At 39.8% G+C, this 15,212-nt stretch overlaps 1 pseudogene; it reads right to left on the bottom strand.

Moving 5' to 3' along the window:
* LOC131411406 (protein cornichon homolog 4-like) overlaps positions 1 to 14,763 on the bottom strand; it is a 64,670-nt pseudogene extending 49,907 nt beyond the window's left edge.
* Between the last annotated feature and the right edge of the window lie 449 nt (positions 14,764 to 15,212).

Raw genomic sequence — 15,212 nt, 5'->3', positions numbered from 1 at the left:
GATAAAACCATTTCACCCATGCAAGCCCTCTCCATTAAACGGAGAACAAGCATCTGGGCTTGACAGCTCAGAGGGCTCTGCTATGTGGAAAACCATTCTTAGAGGGTCATTTTACTTAAGCGTAAGATTAGAGAGAGAGCTGGTGCAAGGCTGTGTTTTTAAAGTACAAATAATGAATTAATAACATGATAACATTACCTGCATTTTTTAAAAAGTACCGTATTCATATGGCATATAAATGATGAAAATTAATGTTTTAAACTGGGAAATCCTGTCGCTGTAGAGAGAGGTACTGAATAGGCATCAGATAACCAGTGCCTACCAGGGGTTATTTCTCACCTGCCAGGTAAACTCAGGCGTGTCATCTGCCACTTGGAGTCACAATTTCTTCTTTAAAAAACTAACAATAATTAAGAGTTGCCCTTCCTCCTCACAGTTTTAAGTTTATAAATGAGATAATATGTGAGAAAAGACTTTATCAAGTACCTCTATAGTATAGTACATTATAAGGCACTGATTTTTCATAGACATTGGCCGGGAAACTTAAAACATTGATATTGTAGTTCTCTTTTCCATATTCTTATCATTACATTTTTTCATCTTGTGTAGAGTATAACTGAACATTGTTTTTTGTAGCAGGAGGGTCAAAGAGAAAGCCACCACCACATTCCCATGTGCAAAAAAAGTGACCTGTGATCTCTGTAAGGTGTTACATTTTCCCTGTAGATGAAAGCAATGGAAGTCGATCCATAGACAGAAGTAAGCCAACCTCAGGTGTCCACTCACGACGGAAGCTGGGGCAGTAGTGCCCTGTGGAGAGAGGCAAATTTGACTTAGGGTGGGAGGTGAAGGGAACTCCTCAGGAAGTAGATGAGCTGTGTAGAGTGGGTTTGGGGTTTCACAGGGCTCAGAAGAAGGAGGCTATCAGGTCCAGGAGCACACAGTAGCATGGTGTCGAGAAAATGCCAGCAGAAGGTGTACTGGAGAGCTAGAGGGCTAAGCATGACAGGGATTAGCAACTCCACGAAACTAACTGGCCTCCAGATTACTGGAGAGTCGGAAGACATCAGGCATTATCGGAGGCCTGGAGAGGCCAGAAGTCTGTGTTCTCATCTGAAATCTTTTGATCTACCTCAAAATGGAATACTGGCCCAAGATATTTCAAAATCGCTAGATTTTTGTCCAGTTCGTTGAGGGAGGGATTTAATTTGTTTGAAAATGAAGTGGAAAGATTTCTTGGGAGTCTGATTCTACCAGAAGACCACTGATGCTAGAGAAGCAGCACATGTGGAAAGATAGAGGCAGGCTCCCGAGCAGGGGCATCGGAGAGCAGACAACTGTGCACTAGAGGGAATTCTGAGAGGGAAGGTTTCCAGCACATATCGTGCCTATTTCCAATTTTTTCTCCCAAGATTGGTTTTATTAGACAAACTCCTAAAAGAGAAGTGACATTGTTATAATTTAACTCTGCTGGATGTGAAGGATGGACAATGGAGAATATGATGCTGGTGATGAAAATAAAGTCCATTTGAACAGCAGTTCAACTTGATAAAGCACTCCTAAATATATCTGTTCCTCTGAACTTCTTGATAGTAACTGGGATAGATTCAGCATATATTTGGACCCACATTTTACAGAAGTGGAAATTAAGATTGAGAAAAGATAAATGACTTGAAAATAGATTGGGGGACTGTTGTGAGAGGTCTACCTCTCAATGTTTCCATGTCTCAATGCTGAAAAACCAAGCCATTGTCCTGGTGAGAATGAGCTACCTGACGGATGGTAGCTGGTGAACAGAAGCCAAGATGCAGAGAGGACTCTGAGGGCCCCATGCCCAGAAATCTGGAAAAATTGAACTTATGGAGGAGATAGCTGCATTAAAGACTTGAAGGAAGGGTTTCTTTCTTTCTCTTTTTCTTATTATACACAATTATTTCTTCCAGACAGACAGCATGTCATATTAGCATTATCTATTAAATGATACATTAATTCGCCACTGAACCAGATAGAAACCAGCTAACTTCAAAATAAGAATAATAATAACACTTATTGAACACTTGTATTCCAGGGCATTCTAAATTCTTTATATGTATTAACTTATTTAATGCTCAAATGAAGAAAGTGTTCTTCTCACTTTATATACGAGGAAACTGAGGCATGTAGAGTTTAGCAATTTGTCCAAGGTCGTAGAACCGGGACTCAGAAAAGGCAGGAGTCAAAAACCCCAGTGGTCCAATTCTGGAGCTCATTCCTAACCACAATGGGATAAAACTAAGAACAACAAAAACTAACGATACACTTAACAAGAAAATTATAATTTTATATCAATAGACCTATAAAATCTTATTGATGGGCCTAAAGAAAACTTAAGCAATTTTTAAAGAAAATTTAAGCATCTTCTCAGGAGGACTCTCTTAGTGAAGGCTTACTCTATCCTCAAGGCTCTGTGGAGAGCTGTGACAGCCTCTTACCCAGACTAGGAACACAATTTGTGCTAGGATGTTGGTCACAATTGGTTCTTGTCTTGTTTTTTTAGGCATACAGGTAAAAATTACCCACTAGTTGAAAGTCGAATATATCTCTTGAATCCATGCCTTCCCATACCTTCTCACTGGCACAATATGATTCCGGCTCTTACCACCTCGCCTCTGGGTTACTGTTGTAGTCTCTTGGCTGATCACTTCATGTCCAGGCTTCTCTCTAATTCATTCCAGGCTGCACCCAAGCTCTTCAAAGTCACTTGCATTGCATTCACTTTTAGTGGCTCCCTACTATTTCCCTCTTCTTTGAACTCCTATTTGATGCATCTGTAGTATGAAATTAAATAGGTGCTTAATTATATATTATATCATATTTATTATTATTTCAAGGTAGAAGTCTTATCTTTTAACTCAATAGTAGCCCCCTTGAGGACAAAGATGTATTCCTTACTCTCTCTCAATAGTATACGTTAATCGAAAGTCCTGTCTATTGTTAAACCATTGTTACCAGTAGGAACTGCATTTGGCTGCAGGTATCAGAGATCCAACTATGGTGACTTAAACACACAAGAGTTTATTATTATCTCTTTTCACTTAATTAAAAATCTGGAAGGAGAGGACAGCTGGCATTAGTTCAGTGGCTCAAGAGTGTCCAAGCTGAGGTCTGCACAATTCTTCCTGGTCTTTTGCTCATGGTCCAAGGGTGGTTCTGGAGCTCCAGCCATCATGTCTGAGCTCCAAGCAGGAAGAGGGAGGAGGGATTAAGATAGCACTTTAAAGAGTTTTCCCCAAAGCCCTACCTGACTTTTGTTTATATCTCACTGATCACCTCTTTCTTCTTGGAAAGCCTCTATTATAAAGGGAACCAGTTACTAAAGAAAGAGAAGACACTAGGTATTGAAGAAGCAGCTACCAGTTTCTTCCACACCCTACTTGACTGAAGACTTTCTTCTCTTGATCCATCCATAACACAACATTGGCAGACTTATTCTCTTTATGCATGGCTTTTCCTTTCAAAGCCAGATAGAAGAACTTTCTGTATATTAGTATGTTATTTGGCCAAACTTTTAATGCACTTGCATAACTTGGCCCAACTACTTGCCCTAATTCTACCTACAAATACCTTGTGCACACACAGATTTTTCTTTTCATTGTGCTGCTCCTTCTTACTTCTAAGTCTGCCCTCATGTACTATTCTTTCTACCTGAAATGTTCTAATACTTGACCATTGTATCTTTCCTGTGATTTCCTTTGGGAATCTAGGACTTATTCTTCCAGATCCTGTGAGTGCTCCTGGCAGACAGATTCTTAGATCTTAGCTCCCTTCAGAATTTGCCACAACTAAATACAGAAAACTTACCCAAAGCCATGCCCCCTTCCCAGGGCAACCCACACCAATGACAGAAGTGGGCTTGTAAAGAACTGGCCTCCTAGCCCCAACGTGAGACAACTCTGAGGGGCTGTTCCACCTTCATGGCGCCTCACTGGGTGGGCTGAAGCTTCTAGTCGGACTGCGTTACCTCTCAGCCTGACTTCTCCCACTACCCACACTTGCTTCCTTCCTTTCTCTGCTCCAGGTTCTGATTCCAAAAGCATCCTAGGGAAACCCTCAGCACACTAATCTCCTTCCCAGGTTCTGCTTCTTCGGGAACCCAGCTCGTAACCTGTCTCATTTCTGCCCCTCTTAAACACTGCCAGTTCCACTGTTCCCATGTCTACCCCTGCAAGACTCCCTCCAAGGGCTGAATGAAGTGCTCTCTCTCCCACAAAGCTTTTCTGCCACTTCAGTTTACACAGTTTCCTCCCACCCTGAAGTCTTAATGTTTCTATCATGAGGATGACGATGATGGATGATGATAGTGATGAGGATAAGGGAAAAGAGGAGGTAATTAAAATTATCAGCACTATGCAACTTAGTGACTATTAGTCCATAATTATTACCATTTGCAGTTTTGTCTTTATAAACCGTGTGTAAGATGGTTAATATGGTACATTGTAGGCACTCAAAAGACAGGAAAGAAGGCTACATGATATATATTTTTTCTTTTTTTCCAGAGTAAATAATATTGTGCTATCTACACAGTAGGAAAGGCATTTGTTGATTAATAGTTAAAATTTAAACAGCTTTGGTTATTAAGTTTCAAATCTGAAACATCCTACATGTATCAATCAGGCTTCTCTACATGAGGAACAGTGGTCCCTGGAATGTTCAAAAGGAAGAGAAACTCTCAGCCTTGGTGAACTACTCAGTCCTGCTGCTGTCTTTCTCTCTTCTTAATCTATCTGCCTCCCTTCCCCAAACTGTGCCTCCCCAACTCTCCCAAATGTTGTGTAAGCCCAGTTCTCTGTGCTAAACCCTTCATTTGAGGCATTCCTAGAGTGGCTTCTGTTTTTTGACCAATGCAGGAGGTAAACAACCAGCAAACCCTACAATCACCCTACTGATCATCTTTACCATGCAGAGAGTTTGGCATCCCATGTCTATTTCCTTTAAGTCTGCTACTATTTCAGCATTGACAAACATTTCTCATCAACAATAACAAAAAAGAATAATAATCAGGAATCCGTAGTTCAGAACACATCTTTCAGAAAATATTATTTTAAAAAAGTGTTTATAAATGCTACAAAGCAGAAAACTAAAGGCAAAAATAAATTTAAATATTGAGATCTACTTCTTCATGTAGATACAGAACAAAGAATAACCTACATTATGACTGCTTGTAAAAAAAAAATGCTGTGCAGCAACATGGGTTTCCAACAAATTTGATAACCTGTTTCTGTCTCCCCCTTTCTCCATTAAATTGAACTCTCTGAATTATTCATGAGGGCTATTTTAATGGGATAATTTTTTCTTGCAAACGCTGACACTAATACTAAGGAATATCTCCAGGTATTCATCTTGGATAAATAAGGCTCCTGGTAACTAGTTTTCTTGATGCTTCACCTTATTCAAATGAACATATATGGAAGTAACTAATGTAGACTGTTTTTTTACACTTAATGTTTTCAATATGTTTCTCTCCATATATGTATAGTCAAACATATGTTTACTCAAGAATTAGCCAGGATGTTGAATTAAATGAAAGTAAAGCCGAAAGTTAAGCAATTCTCAGGTGGACTCAGGTAGGGCATTAAGAGGAAATTTAAAGTCCACATTTTCCAGCTGTGATGACAGCTCAGAATGACTTGGGGAATTGTCTATCCCTCCACAGTACTTTGGCCATTTTTGGAACCAATCATTCATGTGAATGTGTACATTAGGGGTTTTTAACTCAGGAGAGTAGGGTTTTAGGGGCTTGGTGAATTCTTTGAAACTGTATACCAAATTTTCTGTGTATGATTTTTTTTTTCTGAAAAGAAAGCTCATAGCATTCGTTAGATTTTCAGAGGAGTTCTTCACTACTCCGCTCCCACCACCTCTAAAGGGAAGAATTCTCATTTTATACAGAAGTAGGATTTCAAAAGTCAGGATTCTCTAGATTTCTGTGAGGGGGGGAGAGGAGTAGGTGATTATTTGTCTTTCATTAAATTTAGTATTATGAAGATTCACATGCTGTATTTCTAAGACTTGGAGAAAATTGTACTTTGTGGGTTAATTGTATTTCATTAGTTAATACAGTTTAATTTTTACCAATATCTGAGAACTGTTTTCCAGGTATCTATAAGTCTGCTCCTATCTTTGTCTAAATAGTACCAAATCATTTTGCGTTTTTTGTACTGACATACATTAATTAAGAAACTAAGTTAAATATTGGGATGATCATCTTTAACCTGTTCTATTAGACTGATAGTGCTAAAATGTGTAGTAGTCAGATGGCTTGAAGATGTAATAGTACATAAAAATGATGCAGTTATGTAATAATGTTGAAGACACTGCAGCTCTTGGGGTAATAACACTTTTTATTTCAATCACAATGTAAAATAAGGACTTAATTTACCTTTAAGGAAATAAAATTTTACAAAAATATTCATTCTTTTCCCCCCAATGGAGCTTTGTAACACTTCTTACAGTTCTGCAATAAATCCGACAAGATTTTAAGCCATGGAGGTGACTGTCACTGTTGGAATGTGTCCTGGAGGATTTTTCTGTCAGAGGAGATGACAGCGACTCTTCCCGTGCAGATTAAGCTGGTGTTTACAGATTTGCCCTGGGTGTGCATTTTTATCCCACTGTGATCAAGTGACACCGCCTGACGTGTGTCAGACAGATCTCTAGATAAAGAGGCTTGAATGTGCCCTCGCCTTGCACAGGGCGCAGCCCGAATGGGTGCCCTTGGCAGGGCTCCATTTCTCGTCCTCCTTCACCGTGATGCTGTTATGCACACTTTCTCTTGCGGTGAAGCATTGGGAATGAACGTGCAATAGGTTCAACTCTGAAACGCAGATTATTAAAAGGAGAATGTAAGGGGAAAAAAAGATGAGTATTAGGATGCAATTTTTAGAGACGTGCTCAGAAGTCTGTGAGACCACATAGGAGACATCTGAAAACATTTGAGTCATTGACGGTAATTTGAGAAATTTTGTTAATTTTCACACTGCAAAGTTTTCACAGACAAAACCAGTGAGATAAGAAATCTTACTCTGAGCGAAAGCTAATCTGGCTTCAGATGCTGTGAGGGTAAATCCAGGAACAGTGGAGCCAGAGCCGCCTGCGAAGACACGTCACCAAGCCCCCGAGGCCTCCCATTAAAAAAAGCACACATTTTTAATGTCCGTGAAAGAAAACTGGCTGTTGTCATCAGATACCATAACCCAGCTCCACATTTTGATTTCTTACTTCATTGCAATAAGAGCAGTCCATAAAGAAATGTGTTAGGCTCTGAAAGGGATTACGTATTCTTTTGGAAGTGTACTTCAGTATGTTGGTGGAAACTTAACAAAGTGGCATGCCAAAGAGGCAAATGTGTTAGACTGAAGACTCAAGTCCCAGCTCCACCACTGTTTAGCTTTGAGGTCCTGGAGAAGTCACTTACTTGCTATGAGCTTGACTTGCCTTATCTGTAAAACGGGAGCAATATGACGGGTCTGCCTCCCAGGTTCCCCCCGGGGCAATCTGTAGAGTGACCCGCGAAGTGCAACGCTAGAAAAGATTTACGTAGTGCTCCACAGCATTTAGTGCACATCTCTCACTCCTAAGATATAATCAATCATTATTTGTTAATTTAATTACTAATTTTTAAAAGCATGTAATTTTACTATGGTTAGTTGCTTATCCAGACTTTGGAATAGAGGTAAGATTTCTCATTAACAACCAAACACTAGTAGCTAAAACCTTTTCCTTTCAGCAAATGGTGCTAGAAAACAGAATATATTTTATCACCTACTCATTCAAATGGAGCTTCGGGGCTGCATTTGAAAAATTATTAATTTTGACAGTAATGAATGTCACATACACAGAAGATATAAGAAAAGCATATGGAATCTTCAGAGAATATTTCATATTTTCTTTTAGTCATTAATAAAGATAATTAAAACAGCCGTTAAACATATTTTCAATTTCTGATAAATTTCACAAATTTCTATGACTCCCAAGTATTAAGAAAAAAATTCTAAGAAATGGTGATGCAATCCCAATCTCTTTGAGAATAGCTTGAGTCAGTTGTCATCGCTGAAGGCCTGACAGTTGAGCCATTTATCCAGTTTTTGTTTTAGATCCATCAACTTCCACAAAGGAGTCCAGACCAGAACACAAAAATAACAAATTCAGCTGAAGGGAAGGGAGCCGATGATTACTGCACGCCATGAGCATGGCCGTAGCCAACTCCCAGCACTTCGTCTTCCTTCACACTGTCTCATTTAACGGATGGGGAGGCTCCAGGCCACAGGGCTGCTGAAGGAGGCAGGGGGCGCTTGATCCCAAAGCCCGTGCACTTTCTTCATTATGCTCCATTCCTAAGGGATAGAAAGGCCAAAAGACTACAATAATTCTCTTCATATGTGCTATTTTTGAAAGCAGCGTCTACTTTCATAATTTTTTCTAGAAAATGAGTAAGCATAAGAATTAGATCATTCATTTTATTGAGCTGAATTTTTTTCCTAAATAAGTAATTAATTGACATTTCTTTTTTAACTTCCTTCCTTCTATTCCTCCTTCCTTCCTTCTTTTCTTTTACTTTTTTCTTTTTTAAAAATTTAGGCACTATCTTGTATTGGCTTCCTCCAGATGCTGACCTGATAACAAGGATTTGGGTGCACGTAATTTTTGGAAGGTGATCCCGGAAAACTCCCGTGAGTTTGTAGAGGCATAAGACAGATAAGGGAAGGAGGTCATACAAGGTGCGGTAATTAATGAGCAGGTTGCTGCTGAGAGTCCCTGAGGAACTCTGGGAGACAGAATAGAACACGTCCCAGAGTTGTCCCACCAGAAGGATGAGAAAGCTATTTATCTACCATCTCCTAAACCTCATTGCTGAAGGCTGCTCCCTGGGGGTAACCCCCGGCGGCTCTGCCTGCCCCCTACGCAGCTCCGCTTGCTCCTAGCACCAGAGGCAGCCCCGGGAGAGAGTCGCAGGTGTGCATAGGCAGAAGCCGAGGGTGTGTGCAGGAAAGGTGCGAGTCTGGGGGAGCCGGGCGAGCACCTCCAGCGACTGCTACAGACGCCGTCTTAGATTCCACTCTACAGGGAGAGGATTCCATTAGCTCTTCCAGGTTGTTTCAACAGATTTAGTTTAACAACGAAAAGGAGCAGCAGACGTGCAGCAGTCAGAGAACGTCTGACCCTTTTCTGTAGAGAAAAATAAATGCCAGTACGCAGAGAAGAATGGTCTGGCCTGACCTAGATTGGGAGGAATTTAGAAGTCTGTCCCCTGGGAAGGAAGGTCTTAGAGTGCTCAGACTAGCTAGGATGAGCTGAGAAAGCTTTTCACTCCTTTATTTTAAAGAACGTTAAAAAGTACCTGCGAGGCCAGAGTTAGCAAGACCGAAAAAAGAGCCAAGTTATGAAGCAAATCATTAGCTAACTAGAGTCTGTAGCAGGTAAGTAGTGAGAAGAGAATTCAATTTGTACTTAGCATTTTATTTTACGTTAAACTCTTGCTCTGAGGCTTTAAGATATACAAAAAACAAAACCTAAGCTTATACATGTTAGGTAATAAAGAATTATTTTACTGACAGAATAGTGAAAAAACACTGCATATGAGTAATTCATTTTTGTTTCTTTTGATGTTGTGGTTTTTTTTTTTTTTTTTGGTGAGGAAGATCAGCCCTGAGCTAACATCCATGCTAATCCTCCTCTTTTTGCTGAGGAAGACCGGCTCTGAGCTAACATCTATTGCCAATCTTTCTCCTTTTTTTTTTTCCCCAAAGCCCCAGTAGATAGTTATACATCATAGTTGCACATCCTTCTAGTTGCTGTATATGGGACGCGGCCTCAGCATGGCCGGAGAAGCGGTGCGTCCGTGCGCGCCCAGGATCCGAACCCGGGCCACCAGTAGCAGAGCACACGCACTTAACCACTAAGCCACGGGGCCAGCCCAAGTAATTCATTTTTGAAAGAATCACACAACCTAGATTCATGTTACCTGGATTCTTCCATCTCTTGAAACCTCACCTTATCAGAAACCTGATCTTTAGAGGAAAGATCAGATTAATTCACATCCAAAAGTCACACTTCATGCACCTTCTCCATCAGTCATGAAAAAGTCACGGTCTATCCAAATGCATACAGTTTTGGAGTGTATGGGTCAATATTAATTCAAAAAGCAATGTATAACTGCTAATAACAAGATCTCAGTGCATGCAATAATAAGTATTTTACGCAAGAGCTCAAACCCAATCTTACAAGCAGTTTCCAAGCTTTGACTTGAGTTATGTCTACTGATACCCCATTGGCCAAAGCAAGAAACATAATCAAACCCAGAATCAAAGGATGGGGAAACACTCTGCCATAAAACTGAGGGAAAGAGTGCATATTTTGAACAATAATCAATGACACAGGGCAAAGAAGAAATATGTAACTCATTTTCTGTTTCCTTTTAGGGAAAGAAATTATGTCTAGTAAGGGAATATATATACCTCTCTGTCCTTCCTTTCCTTAAAATTAAGTTATACTTCCATAATTCTTATCCTTTTTCACTCTAGGATCTACTATGTAAACAAAACAATTCAGAGAGTGGAGTTGGGGTCCCAGTCGACATGTCATTTGTTATCCCTGTTCTCCAAGAGGCTAATGAGTGTGGCATAATACAATCATAACTAATAATAATTAGAACATAAGAATCTGAAAATTAATATTAAGGGAACATAATTATGTCCATGGTGTTTTATTCCATGTTAAAATAAATGGAAGGATGACAGGTGTGGACGACTCACCAAACATTCTATTTGCTCCTTGACATTTCTCGACCTCCTCGCAGTTAGGCGGGCTATGACTTACTCAAGCCAACGAAATGATTGTGGGAATGATATCTCTCTTCAGTCATGGAAAGAAAAAGTGTCAGAAGAAGAAAGAGTGCCACACGTGGCTGCTTGAGAGAAGAGTCATGTACGAAATGAACTTGTAGCTCTAGGGAAAGAGAGAAGAGAACGCTAGTAGTGAGTGTTGTTGGCTTTTGGCTGTGCTTGTCAAGTGTTATGAGAAAGAGATGCGCTCATGGAAGAATTAGCTGAATTTCAAATAGAAATGAAACATTCTAGAGAAAGTCTGGAAATCCAAAGCCTTACAGGTTTGGAAAAAACAACTGCTTCTTGACTTTGGTAAAAATTAAGATTGAAGAAACAATTTGGTTGAAATGCCTGGACAAATATCCAGTCTGGAGTGAGGTCTTCACAGAAGCCCAGAGAGCCTCAAGGAAACCCCCTTGGAATAAAGAGAAAGGAAAAGTTATGTAGGTGAGATAAGCAAAGACATACAGAACTGAAAATTATCTCAAATAGACTGCGTGTGGTTATTGGTTCATAGAACTTTAGGTAAAAGCCTACAGAGTTTTGAAAGAGCTTGGGTGTCAAGAACCATGACCCCGACAATTTCTAAATGTAGACATTCCTCAATGCTGAGTCCCAGATCCTCTTCTTTTTTTCCTCCCTATCTGATCTCATTCTCTTTCATGGTTTTTCAATACGATCTTTTGGTCTATTCCTATTAAATGTAATCTCCAACACAGACCTCAACTAAACTCCCAAATTTTAACTCTTCCTGCTTGTGTAGACTCTCCAATTAGAATTCTCACGAGTACTGTAAGTCACCACCTCTTGCCTCATCCTCAGCGATAACCTCCAACCAGTCTTGCTACATTTACTCCTGTTCCTTCCAGTATGTTCTTCACATGGCAGCCAGAATGATCCTTTAGAAATGTGAATTGGATCATGTCACTTCCCCTGTGTAAACTCCTTCGGAAGACTTCCCCTTGAACTTAGCACACAATGGCAGAGTCCCTCACAGGGACTGGGGGCCGCAAGACCTGGGTTTTACTTTCTCTCCAACCCACTGGCCTTCACTTAATTTCTTGAATGCCTCATCTGTTCATGTGTCTCAGAGCCTTTGAACTTGCTGTTCTGCCTCCCCACTCCACCCCACAAATCCCTACGCATCCTCAGGTCTCAGTATAAATGACGAAATCTCACAGAGCATTTTCGAAACCACTCCTTCTTCCAATCTAAGTTAGATCTGCCCTAACATTCTCTCTCAAGGCACTCTCTCCTTCACCTTTGTGCACTTACCATTATTTGTCATTATATATTTATATGTGTATTTGAGTTATCTGCTAAAATGTAACCTCCCGTGAAGGGAGCCCTTGGCTGTGGGCATCTCTACCTGCACCTTCTAGTTGCCTCCTTCATTGCAGGGGTAGACAGTTAACAGGCTTCTTTGTATCTAGCCGTTTGCATATAAATTATATTCTGCCTGTGAAATACACTCATGTGAAGTGTGGACGTGAGATGGAATCCATCTTTCTACTGCTTTTGGCAGTTTCCTGCTGTCAAGCAAGTAGTAAATACACAGGGTTTTCTGCAGCAATGTCCAAGTGTCCATTCTCCAGCTTTGTGCATGTCCAGAAGCAGGTGCAGCAGAGCTGCGGTCTGGTCTCCAGTCATCATCTCATAGAGGTTAAGTAGTAGTTGCAGAATCGCCGGTGGCTTCCTGCCTCCAGTTCACAGCTACACTGATGAATTGGATCTCAGTCCTTCCAGGGTGACCGTCTCATGCCCCACCTTTCTGAGTGGAGTCATCCCTAGTGAGACCATTCTATGGTGTCCTGTAACATCTAGATTAGAATCTGCTCCCCCAGTTTCTCCCATGATTTTGTGAGCATCTAAGCCAGTTGTTAAATCCTCTTCTGCTTCCAATAGCAGAGGTTTCCATTTTCTGCACTGACCCCTCACTAATGCAACCAGTGACAATGTTTGCCTTGTCATCCTTCCCCATCCACTGCCTAGAACAAGATCAGTGAAAATGCAGTTGGTTATTGAGTGAATGATTGAAGCAGTTAATAATTTTTAGCTTTTACATCTTTGGAAGTGTTAATCTTTAAATCACAATGAGTTCTAAGAACTCCATCCCTCTCCTCCAGTAAAATCTATTCCTCCTCAATCTCATGGCAGATATTTAGCATGTTTTTAAATAAAAAAGCTTTCGTATAATATTTTTAATTTAATGACAAGTATTTGCTTATAGCCCTTAAAAAAGAAATATTTTAATAGCTCCTTCAAATAAATACTAAAAACCTGTCAGTATGTGATTTATATTTATTTTTATTTTATTAGGCTCTTTTCTAAGCAAATGTATAGACCATAAAATAAATCAAATTAGTATGCTTTACAACTTGCAAGGGTACACTATTTTGCTGAGTTTGTGACTCTTTGCAATTTTATAATATACTAAAGTCTCTGGCCAGATACTTATATGTTAAAATTTAGATATGACCTTTGCTTATAATTTTTTATGTTTTTCCAGAAAACATACAGACACAAGTTTTTAAATAAGAAATGCAGCATCCACAAACAACAACATGGCCTGAATTACAGCATCGGGGTAGAAGATGGCCCTGGAGGTTGAGGGGAAGGAGGTTTGAGGTGGCTGACACCTGAAAAAGATAGCTCCCTTAAACACCATTAAATAACCTTGCAAGTTATTTAATGATTTAGACAAGTGCAAACTACTTGTCTAAATCAGTTTCCTTATCTTTAAGAAAGAGATAATCATATTTTGCATTCAATTGCATAAATGTGGTACAGGTAACATTAAAAAAATATTAATTAGTTATTTGTTATTATTATTGCATTATTTATATAGCAACTTCTTATTTATAAATTTTTGCATTTTTATTATCCACTAAACCCAAATCAAAAGAGTACACTAGAAAATTCATAAAGAATTTTTAAGTCCCTTGATCTTAAAATGAGTTTCTCAAAAATTAAAGTTTCTTGGAGAAAGCTATTAGAGAATTTTGAATAATGACTTTCTCCTCTGAAAGCAACTGTGCCTACTCTTTAAAAACCCAATGGCAGGTTTTTGAAGTAAACACATTTTGTTTTACAGAGTTAATCACATTTAGTTAAGATGTAAGCAATAGAAACTTGAAACTTGAAAACACGAACTACAGGGGCTGGCCTGGTGGTGTGGCAGTTAAGTTCAGCATGCTCTGTTCTGGCAGCCCGGGACTCTCAGGTTCGGATCCTAGGTGCAGACCTACGCCACTCATCAAGCCATGCAGTGGCGCCAACCACCAAAATAGAGGAAGATTGCCACAGATGTTAGCTCAGGGCCAGTCTTCCTCACCCCGCCCCCCAAAAAAAAACCAAAACACAAACTGCATGCTAATAAGGGAGGAGTTGAGTGTCTAATCCCCAAATAGCAACACAACACAATTCTCTGAGTTTGAATTTTTTGATCAGTTTTTCTAATTACAACAATAGTATACCAAAAAAGACATAGCATGCCAATTTATTGCTTATTCAAGAGATTTTAGGCTTATTTAGACATCGTGGATAAAGAAAAGTCTTAGGGAAAGTTTTGGAATTAAAAGGAAATTAGACCAAGAGGGAAAGTTAGTTGGCTTGAACTTTTGAAAGTTGCTCCTGACTATTTTTCTGGAACACATAGAAAATGAGAGAGTAGTTTTAAGGAATTAACATGCTTGGGTAGATGTGTGTGTGTTCTGACTATGATAGGAATCCTTTCAAATTCTAAACAACTTGTAAAATGCAGAAAATTAATTGCAAGTGGTACAAGATCTGGCCCCTGCCTACCTCTCCCCTGAAATTTTGTGCTTCTCTCTTTCTCATCCACAATCTTCCAGCTGTACTGGTCTCCATTCAGTTCTAGGAGGGTCTTCATGTATGCCATTGTTCTGTCTAGAATGTTCTTCCCACTGTTCTTCTCGTGGCTGACTTTAAGGCTCAGATTAAATGTCTTGTTTCTAGGAGGCCCTTCCCAAATACCCCATGCAAAGTAGTTCCACCGTCTACCCCCTCTTGGCTTCCTTTATGGCACTGAACACCATTTGTGACTAAATAGCATCTCATATACTTGTTTATTGCTGGAGTGGAAGCTCCTAAATTCTGTTTTATTGACCAACCTCTGTGAGATACTCTGCCTGGATGAAGCTTTCATTCTTCTTCCCCAGAAGCAATGACGAAAAAAATCTATCCCTGCTGACTGGATTCTAGTCCCTCTACCACCCTGGTCATGCAGGGTCACTTTAGAACTTGTCGTTTTTTATACCTTTGGTCCCCTCTTGCTCCTGATGAAAGGAAGTGTCACATGTCACAAGCGGAAGTAAATCTGTTGGAACA

Source organism: Diceros bicornis, chromosome 2 (genome assembly GCF_020826845.1).
Source record: "Diceros bicornis minor isolate mBicDic1 chromosome 2, mDicBic1.mat.cur, whole genome shotgun sequence".
In the NCBI taxonomy this organism is placed as follows: Eukaryota; Metazoa; Chordata; class Mammalia; order Perissodactyla; family Rhinocerotidae; genus Diceros; species Diceros bicornis.
This window is presented reverse-complemented; position numbering and strand designations above follow the sequence as displayed.